Genomic DNA, 13,829 nt, shown 5'->3' on the forward strand with positions numbered 1-13,829 from the left:
AATTCTATGTTTGTCTTATGGAAGTCAGCTCCATCAACGTTGGCAACATTAGGAGTCCTAGTGCAGACCACGTTGCCAGTATTTTAAGTGCTATGTCCATTAGTCATGCTCTGAGCAAGATTAGAGGACATTTTATTTAAAACAGGCAGCAGCCAGGGTGCATGACAGCTCTTATTGTTGCTAAGAGTAGAATTTAATTTGTGTCTGAAACAGCGAGAAATATTTTTTGCTGATGGGGCCTAAAAGTCAAGCTGGGCTCTTTCTGGCTATCACATCAAGAGTAAAAAGATTCTGCAGTCAGAATGTAGTTAATTCTGTAGATTCACTAACAATCCAACTCATTCTTCCAAAGCTGTAGTGACCCTACAGTTAGGGTGACCAGACATCCCGATTTTATCAGGACTGTCCCGATATCTGCTTGTTTGTCCCGTGTCCCGACCAATGTTCGGTTGGGACACAGGACAAACAATTTTGCCCTCTGCTCCTGTGCACAGGCTCTCCCCCACCCCGCCCCGACTCCGCCCCATCCTTCCCCCATTGGATCCCTCCCCAAATCCCCACCCCCAGCCCCGCCCCCTCACTGCCCCATTGGATCCCAAGCCGGGCCTGGGGAGGAGACACCCCTGTGCAGCAACCTGGGCACACGAGCCATGGCCGGCTGGGGCCGGGAGCGCTGCAGTGCAGCGCGGAGGCTGCTCCAGCCCTGCAGCCCACGGGGCAGCGTGATGGGTCCGAGGGCAGCGCGGAGCGGGCAGGGCCCAGGTGGGCGGCATGGCCCGGAGTCCCCCAATCTGATACACTTCCCCGCCGCTGCCGGGGAGCCCTGCGCCTCTCCCACTTGGCTGTGCTCCAGCGGCCGCCCCGCCGGGAAGGAGCCACTGGAGCGCAGCCAAGTGGGAGAGGCGCGGGGCTCCCCGCCGCCGGCGGGATGCGCTGCATGTGCCCAGGGCGGGCGGCTCCGTGGGGAATGCAGCACGCGCGGCCTGGGCGCTGTGTGCGATCCTGCGGCGTGGCTGGGGCCTGCTAATGCCCCCGGCCCCTGCGAAACTGCTTTTTTTTTTTTTTGCTCTGCCACCTTTTTTTTTCCCCCCTCCGCCCCCTGCATCCTAATATTTCATCCCTGTGATCTGGTCACCCTACCTACAGAACTAACAGGAGTAAAAGTTGGTAAAAGCTTCTTTTTGATCTCTAAAGCAAACAGTGACATTAAGTGCACAAAGGTGAGAGTTTCTCTGGAGTAAAAAAAAAAAAAAAAAAAAAAAAGGGCCAATTGTAGTCACTTTTCTGACTATAATATTTCTATATACATTTAATCAGAAAAAACAAGGAACTTATTACCACCTTTCATGTCCCCAAAAGCATACAGATGTGCAACATGACCATATTAACATTTCTACAGAAATGCTCTAATACAGTGTTTCCCAAACTTGGGACGCCGCTTGTGTAGGGAAAGCCCCTGGCGGGCTGGGCCGGTTTGTTTACCTGCCCAATCCGCAGGTCCGGACAATCGTGGCTCCCACTGTCTGCGGTTCGCTGCTCCGGGCCAATGGGAGCTGCTAGAAGCGGCATGGGCCAAGGGACATACTGGCCACCGCTTCTTGCGGCTCCCATTGGCCCGGAGCAGCAAACCGCAGCCAGTGGGAGCCACGATTGGCCGGACCTGCAGATGCGGCAGGTAAACAAACTGGCCCGCCCACCAGGGGCTTTTCCTACACAAGCGGCATCCCAAGTTTGGGAAAGACTGCTCTAATAGAAACCCAAATTTTAACATTTCCCCCACTCATTTTTATTATGCAATCTTAATACTGTACATTAAACAGGGTTTGGAGGAGCTTCTTCATACAACAGTAACATCTAATGATAGTGAAATAAAAGACTGCTATATTGGATCAGGCCAGTTATCCATTTAATCTAACATGTCTGACAATGGCCAATACCTGACAGGTAAGAAGAATGTGCAAGAACCCTTAAAGTGAACAATTATGGAATAACCTACCCAAAAGGAAAATTTCTTCCTGACTCCCCACCTCAGTCAATAATTGTCTTATGCCCTGAAGCATGAGATTATATTCCTTATAAAAATATCTTTACCTTAACTAGCACAACCATGGATGATCCCATTATCAAATGGGAGTCTAAGCCTTATCTAGGATTTTACTAAATTCTTGGCCTAATTGCTTTCTTGTGGCAACAAGTTCCATCAGCTAGTTATGTTGTAAGTAGCTCCTTTTGTCAGCTTTATATTTGTTGCTTTTTCATTTCATTCAACATTCCCTTGCTTTTATATGATGAGACAGGATAAATAGGAGCACACCGTTTACTTTTTCGGCACCATTATTTTATATATTTCAATCATGTCCCCTCTTATTCATCTCCTCTCTCTAAACAGTCCAAATCTTATTATTCTCTTCATATGGAATTCTCTCCAAGCCTCTGATCACTTAGGTTGCCCTCTCTGGGCTCCTTTTTATGCTATATGTTATATTTAAGATAGCATAAAAAAATTGAATGCAGTATTCCAGTGAGACTGAGCAGTGGTTTTTATGATGGTATAATATTTTCAAAGCTATTTTCTATCCTACTTTTTATACTACCTAATTACATATTAGGCTTTTAAACTGCAGTACTGCATAAATGCCCCCAATCAGAATTCGGTCCTCCTTGTGGTAATATGCAAAGTTATGCAGTCCCTGCTCCAAGGATTTTCCATCTGAGATGACAAATGACAGAGGACACAGATATGATCAGTTATGGAATTTGTTATACAGTTATCTATAAAAAAGCTGCAGTGTGTGAGAACCATATACCCCTCCAACAAGCCATTATTAATTGACTGATTTCTTATTTTTGAGCAGATATTTGTAATTAGCTATCCAGAATGACATCCAGGTTTTTTTCCTGAATGGTTGTTAGTACAGAACCCAACAACATGTTTGATTAGTTCAAATCAGTTGCTGAAGAATTCATCCTCCAACTTACCCTTGAGTAGTAGCAATCTTTCCCTAATAAGTGTCAAAAATTTGTGTAAAATCTAAGGCCATGTCTACACAGAAAAGTTGCACTTCTCAGATACCTAAGGTCTATGCTTTCATTAAAAAAAAAAAAACTTTCTTCAAATAAGTTTTCCAAATGTGAACCAAGAGTAAACTGATTAATACTATTTTTCATACTCTTCAGACAGCTCCAGGACTGTCACTGCTCCTCATAGCTTTGCCAAGCTGCAGCAATGTGAAAACTAATCATATCTGTTTTCTACGCTGCCCTTCAGAACCAAGGTAGCAGCAGTGAAAACAACAAGAACCAGGTCAATTTCACACTGATGCTGGTTGCTAAAACTAGGAGCAGATTTAAAAACAGACTGGAAAAGGTACAGAGCAACAAAAAGACATCCTCCTGCAGCAGCCAGGAGGATGAGAAAGGAGGAAGGACAGAACAGTGTGATCTACACTTCCAGCGGTCCAGAGATCTGAAGTGGGGGGGGAAGCAAAGCGAATGCTGCTTCTCCCACCTTCCAAAAGGGAAAGGGGCTGGGGATCTAAAGACTGGTCCACACACAGATTTTGTACCATGATAACTATTTTGATTAGGAATGTGATTTTTTTTAAAAACCAAAATAGTTCTACCAGTACAACCCTCTACCCCCACCCCCACCTCCAGCATGTACCTAGTTACATCAGCATAAAAGATGCCTTATACCAGTATCACTTAGGGGCTGTATACATAGGTATGTGTTTTTCCACTTTAACAATATAGGTATTACTATCACAAACAAAAGAGTGCTTTGTTTAGGTCAGCATAAGCTACTTCCCTGTTGAATCACTGAGTTCACACAACTCTGCATTTTTCTGAAATACGTGCACAGCATTCTGGGTAGATATCCCATGATGTAATGTTCCACCACCAGGATCTATGCATTCTGGGATTTTTATCATTGTTCATTTTGGGATATCTACAAGAACCTGCTGGAATTCCAGGACTGGGGACTCTGACCCCCATGATTCCTCATGTCATCCAATAATTCATCTGGCTTTTGCAAGCCAGCACTATTTTAAAACGCCTGGATGCCACGATCCTGACAGTCATTAATATGAACAGGCTGCTCTGAATATATTGGCAGTTACACAACTGGATTGCTATGGAGGAGTTAAGAGACAGCCACAGTAACATTGCAAGGAAACTGCTAAAAGAGAAGTAGGATGAAAGAACAGTTATTTCTGCACGACATTTTCCTGGAGCAGCTTCACTCACTGGAACACTGTGTCTGGGCTCAGCCAAATAGCACTGAGTGCTGTGACTGGACAGTGATGCAGAACTGGGATAACAAGCAGTGGTGGCGGAAAGCTACTTCCAGGTGAGATCTGTAAAGCTGTGAGAACTGCAATGGTAGACTACCAACATGAGAGTTCCCCTAAATGTGTAGAACATGTGGCCACTGCCATCTGGAATGTCACCACATTCAGCTAGTGGGTGTGAGATTTGATATTTCAGAAAAACAATACTTTTGATCTTAAAGTCTCTGGCACAGATGTCATTTTGAGCATGTAGGATGGAAGAATAAAAGCCAGTCAAGTGAAGCTCACCCAACAAGATAGTGGCCAGCCAGTACCCAGAACGAAAGTTGTTTAGTTCTCCCATATAGTTGTATTGTAATACAGCAACTACTACTTACTAGATTTTTTGCTGCTTTTACTTACTAGAAGAAGTCCCCTCCACAGCACTTTCAGGCTCTCTGCCTGAGTTTTGGGAGACATCTCTGGCACTGTCGCTGCTTCTGGGTTTGGCATGCTAGAGAGGTCTTGGCTATTTGGGGAAATCTCCCAATTGGGATCCATGATTTCATAACGTGGCCTTCTGGTGCTGTGACCAAACTGTCCAGAACATCGTGTCAAGGTTTGGTTGCATCCACCGAAGCAAAAATCTAGTCCAGTTCCTCAGAATAGATGGAGGTAGTGAGAGCATTACTGGAGGTGTTGTTTTGGTCTGACTTTTTAATAATTCTGCTAGAGTTCCTTTGCTTTGGGACTTGTCCCAGGAGTGGCCCTTCTCCCACAGTTGCTCAAATAGCCACTCCTCTCTTGATATTCTGGTGACTGCTGTTAAGATACAACTGGACATGCCCCTCTCCTAAAAGGGCAAGGAAGCCCAGAACCTCCCAACAGGACCATGTGGAGGCATGGGGCCTGGCTGCTATAATGAGTATGTGATCCTGGGGGTGTGAACTCACCATAAACTGGAATCTCAAAAGGGGCAAACCCTGGTGTGTGTCAACATTTAAACAGAGAGGCAACATCCAGTCAAGGTAACCCTGGCACAGCAAAGAACACACATGTAAACAAAGACACTGATCCAGATGTGAAGCAACATGCCGTGATAGAGCAGAGGGAGAACTGCCAGAAGTATATAGTTAATCCAAAATAGGGATGCATCCACACGAACCTTATACCAGCATAACTCCTTCAAAAATAGTTCTGTCACTTGCAAAGCAGAATAAAGATAAGATAAGATGACAGGTAAATTTTAACATCTTGTGTGGACACAAACTTATACAGAAAAAAAAAGCTTTCCCATGTGGACAAGCCTTTATTCACATACAGGAAGGGGAATAAGCTATGTCAGTCTAACGAACCTTGACACCAATATAACTGCATCCACACTGGGGAGTGGGAGGGAGGCTGTACTGTTTTAACTACATTGATATAATGAAATGATAGGTGTTGTTTAACCACACCAGTTCTAAGACATCTAAAATAGTACCTACAACAGAGGTTTTCAACCGTGGGGCATGCCTCCCTGAAGGTGCGTGGAGGAACATTGGGGGGCACAATGCACAAGGTATTTTTTATGATTATTACATAATAAGAACATGACACTGGAAATTACATTGAAATAGCATGGAGAAAGTGTTTTGCAACTGATTTCATCAGATCGACTTTTTTGGCAGATATAAGGCTGTTGACACAGTACACAGGAGAGTGTTATAATGAATTGCATTATAAATACACCATTATTTCAACTATCATCTTTCCAACCTTCTGGTTTAGTGTAACGACAGGGTATGATATAACAAGCAGTTCTGCTGTGCTTATTCCGCTGGTGAGTTTGATATTTTTTAATATCATTATGTGGTGAAAAATGGATTGGTATATATTGTCAAAAGACAATCATGTTCTGAAACGAAAGGGAGAAGCTGAAACAGTCATTACCAAGAAAAAAAACTACAAAAACAAGAAAATATAATGAAGCATATTTGGATTTTGGTTTCCACTTCCATTGCAGTTAATGGAAAAATTAGGCCTCAATGTATAGTGTGTATAGTAACTTTAGCAAATGATAGCCTGAAGCCACCAAAATTAAGATGCCGTTTAGAAACAAACCATGGCGATCTGGTAGGAAAGACCAGAGATATTTTTTAACAAAAGCTACAAGAAATTAAACACACACGCACAATGAAAAAAAAATGGTATCCACCTTGCAAGTGCATTAAAAAGCATGTCAAGTTTGTTTACCACATTCTCAACAAGTAAAACCTTACACAACTGGAGTAAAACTGATTCTTCCAAGAGCAATTGAAATTTGCAGGCCACTGCTCAGTGACAGTGTGGCAGAGAAGTTAAAAATGATCCCACTATCAGACAACAGTCAGCCGTCGAATCTCTGACATGTCAGAAAATATGAACATACAGCTGATCTCTTGATTGCAATCCAGTTTAATGAAGGAAATATTGGAAGAATTTTGTTCTGCAAGCCAATTAAGATGCATGCAACTGGATCTGAACTGTTAAATTAGAAAGTAATTTTAAAATGTTCTCATGAGTTGAAGTAGGAAGCCTGCATCGGAATCTGTACGGATGGAGCTCTTCTATGTCTGGAGGTAGGACAGGCTTGAAAGCCAAAGTGTTTGAAATTGCTCCACATATATCATGGACTCATTGTATGATACACCACTAAGCTCTTGCAACTCGAAACATGAATCAGGAACTTACTGATGTTCTGAGTTCTGCTATTAAAATTGTGAACTTTATCAAAACACAGCCCACAAAGGCACAGTCTCTTTGCAATGTTTTGCGCAAAAATGAGAGTGGAGCATGATGCTTTTCGTTTCACATTGAAGTCAGGTGTCTATCCAGATGGAAAGTGTTGCAACATTATTTATGAACTATGAACTGAAGTTTGATTTTTTTCTAGTGGATTTGAATTTTAGCAATGCAGACACTATATGATCCCAACTGTCTTGTGTTTTTGGTTTACCTTGATGATAAACTAAATTCTCTAGATGTCTCATTGCAAGGAGCAGAAAGTACTATTTTTGACGTGCGCAGCAAGATATCGGCACTCAAGAGAAACATTCACTGGAAAACAAAGATTGAAACTGGTTTAAGCAGTCCATTCCCATTGTTAACTGACACTACTGACTAAACAGAATCTGAACTACTGAGCGTTGAGAACTCAATCAAGAATCACTTGACTTGTCTCAGAGCCAGTTTGGATATTTTACCAAAGAAAATGCACCCCTGAATGACTGGATTTTCCAACCTTTTGTAGCTGAAGCATGGACCTTGTCCCACCCTTTCAGAGTGGTAGCCGTGTTAGTCTGTATCAGCAAAAAAACTAGGAGTCCTTGTGGCACCTTAGAGACTAACACATGTATTTGGGCATAAGCTTTTCTGGGCTAAAACCCACTTCATCAGATGCATGGAGTCGAAAATACAGAGGCAGGTATAAATATTCAGGACATGAGAAGATGGGAGTTGCCCATCAGTGGGGGCTCAGTGCTAACTAGCCAATTCAATTAAGGTGGAAGAGGGCTATTCTCAATAGTTGTCAAGAAGGGAGGAAAATGACTTATGTAGTGCTAATAAGTTCAATGTAATCAAACTGATTTCCCCCTGCTGATACTCACACCTTCTTATCAACTGGTTGAAATGGGCCACCTTGATTACATTGAACTTATTAGCAATGTAGGAGGGATGATTGCTGGATGTCCACGTCAAACCCAACTCCTCTTCTTCAGCATTTAAGATTTGACCCTGGTACCGAGTATGGAGAATATTTGAAGAAAATGAGCTGGAGACAGTGCTTGTCCCATTCGTTTCTTTAATGCTTGTAATTTAACTCTGTCATTGCATATTTCTCTTTTTAAGATCTCACTCAGTTCCCTCCGAATTTCAACAGCGTCAGCAATAAAACAGCTATTTCCCTACATTTTGGTCAAGGCTACAGAAATAGGCTTCAGGGTACTCAGCATTTCTCTTAAGCCCAATGTTGAGAACTTTGGCTGTGACAGTGCCATCTATTTTTTCACGATTTTGTTCACAAACTGTCATCAGATTAGGCCAGTTCTTGATATAGTGCTCAAAACAGTCCACTACTGAGTTCCATTGCACATCTTGTGGGAGCTTGGTTCCTCCCACTTTTTTCAGAGCAGCTGCTGCAAAGTGGTTGTTACAGAAGTATTTTGCAATATCAACATTAGCCTTTATTTCTGAAGTCTTTGGCTAGGAGGTGCATCAAATGAGCACTGCAACCATATGTTATTAGCTTGGGACTCTCTTCACTCTCTTCAAAATTTCTTCTCATCTTGGATACATTTGCAGCATTGTCTGTGACCAAGCTGCGTACTAGATATTTGAATTTTTTTTCACAGTTTGTTATAGCATTTACTGCTACTTCTTGTAAGTATTCTGCTGTGTGTGCATTTCCTGATGTATCAATTGTTTCTGTAAGGAAGACATTCCCTTCTTCTGTTGTTACACAAGCACATACAACAGGATCATTGTGGACATTGCTCCACCCATCAAGACTCAGGTTAACAATTTAACCCTCTAGACCTTTTGCTCACTGCTCAATTTCTCTTTCATACACTTTATCCAGCAATTTGCCTGCGACATCTGCTCTGTTGGATAGACTGTATCCTGGTCTTAATGACTGAACAATGTTAATGAAGTGTAGGTTCTTAATCATACGGAAAGGAGAGTTTGTTACATAAACAAACCAGGCAATTTTTTCATCAAATTATCTCTTTTTGTAATCTGCTGGTTCTTATCACAAACTTATCTATGGTTGTTTCTGGATGATGGAGATTTTGTTTTCCTTTTTGCTACAGGTGATGTACTGTGGCTATGTGACATACACGATATGACTGAAGCACTATCATTGGCAGATAACTCTGAAACTATAGAAAATTATGGTGATCTTGACAGTGGATAGTCTTCAGAATCCTGTATGTTGAGGATGGATTCTCCTAAACAAAATAAGTCAATGCTGTTATTTAATTATTATTACCATACTGCTCATTTGAAGGTGAAATTGTAAAAGGAAGATCTGCCTATTTCAGCTATTTATTTTTTATCACAACTGCATCTAAAATTATAGTACCATAGAGTAACAACTATTTTTTTGCTCAAACATGAGAATTCAAGAATAGTCCAGAAGGAAGACAAGCAGTCCTTAAGAAAGAAGTATGAAATAACAAAGTTTACCATTCTGCACGTTCAGACATGTTCCTTTCATCATCTTCAACACAGCTTCCTTCGGAGAAGGAACACTTCTCATGACATTGTTTCATTTGGGCAACCAGGCTTTGCATTTCTTTGTTGCACTGTTTGCATTTTGCACGCATGCCTGTCTTACCCACAGTTAAAGGAACTTCATTAAAATATTCCCAAACTGGGTCTCTTTTACGGCCTGCTGCCATTATAGGTTTTCCCTTCTAGTGAGAGAATGGTATGGTAGATCTCAAATCAATGAAGCCTATACTCAGAAAGACCTCAAGATTTCTGGAATATGCTGCTCAAACAGTTTCAATTTTGTTTCTACTGCCTGTCCCACCCTTCTCACATTTATCTCCAGACTTCTCCTTGTCCAGATCTATTCCGCCCCTAACAATCTTCTTGTCATTGAATGTTTTGAAACTTTGCACTTTTAGAGAGAGCTAAGGGATTGACTCTGTGTACACGAATTTGCAGAGGGACAATAGTGTTGAGGTCTGTTATTTCTCACCTCTATATATTATTTAATTTATTTAAAAACATTTTTGCTGTTAACAAGCATGCTATCTCTGGAGACACAAATCCACAGTTTAAGAACTGCAAAATTAAGCATCTCTGATGGTATCTTCTAGACTGCGCACTGATTCCCATTGGGTAGATAGAAAGATTAACCTAAATAATCTACACAGAAGCCCCTGGAACCCCATAAGATTGGGTCCCTAATCCATGAACTATTGGAACTCATTTACAAAACTTTTCTTAAACATTACATGAATATATTGTCTCATACTACACAATTAGAATTTATAATCCCTATTCCACGATGACATATCTTTGAGCTATAATGCATCTTAATTAAAACTACCTTTAAATAGGTTTTTTCTCCTCAAAAAGCATTTTATCAAAAAACCTAATTTTTTTGGTTTTAAAAAAAATCATTGATTTTTATCCACCCTGGTATCTGTGTATTTAAAACTTACAAGTGTATAACATAATTTTAATAAAATTACCTTAAAGTCTCTGTTGGGTTTATAAATAGGCTATCAAGCACACTTTTGCATGTGTCTATTTTTATCTAGGTTGGGGGGCATAACTCAAAGAGGGGACTCAGCTCAAAAAGGGATAAAACCCTAATACAGTGGATCTCAACTTTTCCAGACTATTGTACCCCTTTCAGGAATCTGATTTGTCTTGCGGATCCCAAGTTACACCTAACTTAAAAATTACTTACTTACAAAATCACACACAAAAAAACAGAAGTGTCACAGCACAGTTACTGAAAATAAAATTGCTCACTTCTCATTTTTACCATATTATAAAATAAATCAATTGGAATATAGATATTACTTACATTTCAGTGTATGGTATATAGAACAGTATAAACAAGTCATTGTCTGTGTGAAATTTTTGTTTGTACTGACACCGCTAGTGCTTTTTATGTAGCCTGTTGTAAAATTAGGCAAATATCTAGATGAGTTGATGTACCCCCGAAAGTTCTCTGCGTATCTCCAGGGGTACCCGTACCCCTGGTTGAAAACCACTGCCTTAATAGATTCCCACCTGTTACCAGTTGCTGGGGTTCTGGTTCTCTCCCAGGCATTGCCCTCAACATTTTTCTTATCATTACCTAATATTTTTAGTTCTATATTAGTTGTCTGGTAAAATGTTGAGTAATGGGAGTTTAGAGGGGCAAGTAGATGGGCAGAAGAGGGAGCAATTGATTCCAAAATGTTAGAAAAGATTAGTACAGTGGAGAAATTATGGGAGAGAAAAAGAAAGATACAAAGAGGAGACGAAGTTGATAATGTTATAACTGAATGCGATCATTAGGGCTGTCAATCACAGTTAAATCACGCGATTAACTCAAAAAAATTAATCGCAATTAAAAAAATTGTAATTGCACTGTTAAACAATACAATACCAATTTAAATGTATTAAATATTTTGGATGTTTTTCTACATTTCCATATGTATTGTATTCTGTGTTGTACTTGAAATCAAAGTGTATATTATTTTTATTACAAATATTTGCACTGTAAAATGATAAACAAAAGAAACAGTATTTTTCAATTCACCTCATACAAGTACTGTCGTGCAATCTCTGTCTTGAAAGTGGAACTTACAAATGGTTTTTTTTTGTTACATAACTGCACTCAAAAAACAAAACAATGTAAAACTTCAAGGCCTACAAGTTCACTCAGTCCTATTTTTTGTTCAGCCAATCGCTAAAACAAACAAGTTTGTTTACATTTACCAGAGATAAAGCTGCCCTCTTCTTATTTACAATGTAACCTGAAAGTGAGAACAGGCATTTGCATGGCACTTTTGTAGCCGGCACTGGAAGGTATTTACATGCCAGATACACTGAACATTCATATGCCCCTGCATGCTTCAGCCACCATTTCAGAGGACATGCTTCCATGCTGATGACGCTCGTTAAAAAATAATGCATGCATTAAATTTGTGACTGAACTCCTTGGGAGAGAATTGTATGTCCCTTGCTCTGTTTTACCTGCATTCTGCCATATATTTCATGTTTAGTCTCGGATGATGACATCACATTTTGTTCATTTTTAAGAACACTTTCACTGCAGATTTGACAAAAACACAAAGAAGGTACCAATGTGAGATTTCTAAAGATAGCTACAGCACTCGACCCAAGGTTTAAGAATCTGAAGTGCCTTCCAAAATCTGAGAGGGACAAGGTGTGGAGCATGCTTTCAGAAGTCTTAAAGGAGCAACGCTTGGATGTGGAAACTACAGAACCCAAACCATCCAAAAAGAAACTCAACCTTCTGCTAGTGGCATCTGACTCATATAATGAAAATGAACATGCACCAGTCTGCACTGCTTTGGATCGTTATCGAGCAGAAGCCATCATCAGCATGGATGCATGTCCCCTGGAATCATGGTTGAAGCATGAAGGGACATATGAATCTTTAGTGTATCTGGCACATAAATATCTTGCGACGCCAGCTACTACGGTGCCATGAGAACACCAGTTCTCACTTTCAGGTGACATTGTAAACAAGAAGTGGGCAGCATTATCTCCTGCAAATGTTACCAGACTTGTTTGTCCGAGCGATTGGCTGAACAAGAAGTAGGACTGAGTGGACATGCAGGCTCTAAAATTTTACATTGCATTCAAAAATAAAACAGTTTTTTTTATTAACATAACTCTACATTTGTAAATTAAACTTTTTATCACAAAGAGATTGCACTACAGTGCTTGTATTAGGTAAATTGAAAAATACTATTTCTTTAGTATTTTTTACAGTGCAAATACTTGTAATCAAAAATAAATATGAAGTGAGCACTGTACACTTTGTATTCTGCGTTGTAATTGAAAGTAATATATTTGAAAATGTAGATAACATCCAAAAATATTTAAATAAATGGTATTCTATTATTGTTTTACAGTGCAATTAACCGTGATTAATTTTTTAAATCACTTGACAGCCTTAATAATAATATACAATTGTTTTATTTGTATGCACTACTGTTGTAGCCGTATTGATCGTTAGAGAGACAAGATGGGTGAGGTAATATCTTTATTGGACCAACTTCTTTTGGTAAGAAAGACAAGTTTCCAGACTTACACAGAGTTCTTTATTTGTTTAAATTGCAGGGGGTGTATCCTTAAGGCATAATGCCAGGTATTTTTCACAGTGGCTAGTAGGTTTAGTCCACAGACCAGTAGATATTGGATGAATTACTGACATCCCAATTCAAGATATTCCCTCTACTTACCAATGTAAGAGTTCATCTGCCTTCATGAGGCCCATCACCTAAGTTTTCAAGGTCCCTCTGGAGTTCTTTAGTCCTGACTAACCTAAATAACCTGGTGTCATCTTCAAGTTCACTCCTATCACACCCAATCTCATTTTCACCTGCTCATAATCAAGGCTTGAAAAACCCATCAGCCCATAGAAAACTGGAGGAAGTGAGCTCAAAGTAATCTGCTGCTTTTGGGAAAAGCTAAAGTGATGGAGCTACCCAAAGAACAGAAACTCAGAAAGGAGTAGCAGAAATCCAAAGGTAGCAGCAAGAAGAATGGGAGAAGAGTTGAGTAGCAGAGATACCTGACACACACACACACACACACCCCCAAGTCTGGGAGAAAGGAAGCAAGGGGTTCCCTAACAACAACTAGAAAGGGCTTCAAGTTTATCAGACACATACTAACCAGAAGCCGACACAAAAGATGAAGCCCCTAAGCAGGGTCCCAGGACAAAACCATAATAAGAATTGTACTACCCTTGCTCTACCCAGAAGCTGGAGGCGGGGGAACTGGTCTTTTAATCAAATCAGACACACTACAATTCACTGGTTCCTCCCACCC

At 40.5% G+C, this 13,829-nt stretch overlaps 1 protein-coding gene across 1 annotated transcript in view; it reads right to left on the minus strand.

The window, feature by feature from the left end:
- The window catches only part of HERC1 (HECT and RLD domain containing E3 ubiquitin protein ligase family member 1), a 217,162-nt gene that overhangs the window by 201,124 nt on the left and 2,209 nt on the right, over positions 1-13,829 (minus strand). The window lies entirely within an intron of this gene.

Source organism: Mauremys mutica, chromosome 11 (genome assembly GCF_020497125.1).
Source record: "Mauremys mutica isolate MM-2020 ecotype Southern chromosome 11, ASM2049712v1, whole genome shotgun sequence".
Classification (NCBI taxonomy): Eukaryota; Metazoa; Chordata; order Testudines; family Geoemydidae; genus Mauremys; species Mauremys mutica.